The sequence below is a fragment of the Spinacia oleracea genome, chromosome 1 (genome assembly GCF_020520425.1).
Source record: "Spinacia oleracea cultivar Varoflay chromosome 1, BTI_SOV_V1, whole genome shotgun sequence".
Lineage (NCBI taxonomy): Eukaryota > Viridiplantae > Streptophyta > Magnoliopsida > Caryophyllales > Amaranthaceae > Spinacia > Spinacia oleracea.
The window spans coordinates 92,886,746-92,888,490 of record NC_079487.1 but is presented as its reverse complement, the minus strand read 5'-3'; the positions used below and the strand labels follow the sequence as shown (position 1 = coordinate 92,888,490).

The 1,745-nt window shown below is 39.5% G+C and overlaps 1 pseudogene; it reads left to right on the top strand.

Annotated features, from left to right (window-relative positions):
* On the top strand, positions 1–250 carry LOC110791295 (60S ribosomal protein L39-like; annotated as a pseudogene).
* Positions 251–1,745: the final 1,495 nt, after the last annotated feature.

The window sequence follows — 1,745 nt, the reverse complement described above, 5'->3', positions numbered from 1 at the left end:
CTCAAGCCGTTCATAATCAAGACGAAGCTCGCAAAGAAGATGAAGCAGAATCGTCCACCCCGTAGCAGATGCATATGCTCACCGACAACACTATCATGTACGGAGTATAATTTTTCCGTTAATTAGTCATTTTTTCTAATTCTTATAAGTTGATTTTTGTAAATATTCACTCATTTGTTGATTTTATTTTGAAATTTGAAGGTACAATACGAAGGGCAAGCATTGGCGTCGTACCAAGCTCGGGTTCTGAGGTGTTTTCCAATTTCTAGAGTATTTTGTTTTTCAATTTCAGTAGTAGTATTTTGTTTTTTCTGACTCAAACTTCTCTTGCTAATTTTTTAAACATATTCTTTAGTTTTCAATTTTTTCTTGATAATCTGCTAAACCCCAAAAGAACCTTTATAATTAAATGGTTAATGTAAAGGTTGAATATTTTCTTAATTTCTTATTTTCATTTAAATAATGTGTTTTTTAGGGGAATTTTTGACGTATAAGGAAGAAGATGGTAGTGGGAAGAACTCATGAATGTAGGTAGTACAATTAGAGATAGATATGGAGAAGAAGAATATTAGGGAAGAGATCATTGCTTCGCATATCATTCGACGCCGATAGCTCAAAACCGATGTTAGAATAGATATTATGATGGAGGAACAAATCATGGGTATGAGGCGTTTTTATAGGGATCCTAATTATGTTGATCATTGGAAGTACATTTTTCAATATTTTTGCATTTTCATAAAGTTGAGCAGGTAAGATTTGGCTTAACACTTGAACAACAATATAACGACATGTTAAACACCTTGGCCCAACTGGCAGTATTTTTATGTAAATATCTGTATGGCATTACTCCGTATACGTTATCTGATATTCGATTGTCACTCGCTTATTAAGCCAAGTTTGGTCTGATGGTAAAGATTTTACAAGTTTATTTTCTAATAAGGGCGCATTAGAGGTGATACGAAGTGTTTGGGCTCCCAATTGGATACCAATTGGGCCACTAAGTCCAAAGCCCAATGGCTCAATACAATAGCATCAAACCCATTTCTATTCAACATTGCTGATCAGCCACCAACAAAGGCCCAAGGCCCAATAGCAATAAATGACCTATAGGCATTTATTACACAAACACTATAAATAAGCCGCCAAGGCTCACACCTCAAAGTACGTCCAATTTACTGCCTGAAGACTACTCTCTAGAGAACTTCTCTCTAGAATTCTCTAGAATCCGATCATTGTTCTTACTTAGGCATCGGAGGGGCTTTCCTCGGAAACACCCCCGAGGCTAGTGACTTTGTCATTGTGCAGGTGAATTCGGACACAACTCATTCAAGTAGGCAAGATCTTCAACACAAATCGAAAGGGCCTTCATACGAAGCCCATTGTTTCAACACCGGAATAATTTGGCGTCGTTTGTGGGGAAGAACACTTCAAAGCCTTGAAAAAATCAACCATCTTTGCTCCGAAAATGGATAATAACGGTGATAATGACATGATAGTCCGCACATATTCAGAATCTGAAGCGGAGGTGCAACCATGGTCGGTGGCGAGGTCACAGCCAAGCAGGGCTACGACCGCCACGATCGCAAGATCCCCAATTCCATCCCGGGAAGAACTCAACGCGGCCATGACCATCATGCAAAACTTCCTCTTCAACGAGAAGGAGCAGGGATTGGCAAATGACCGCCGAGAGGAAAGGAGAACTAGGCGACGGCTGAACATGCCGCCCAATGAAGAGGTTTCCAGAC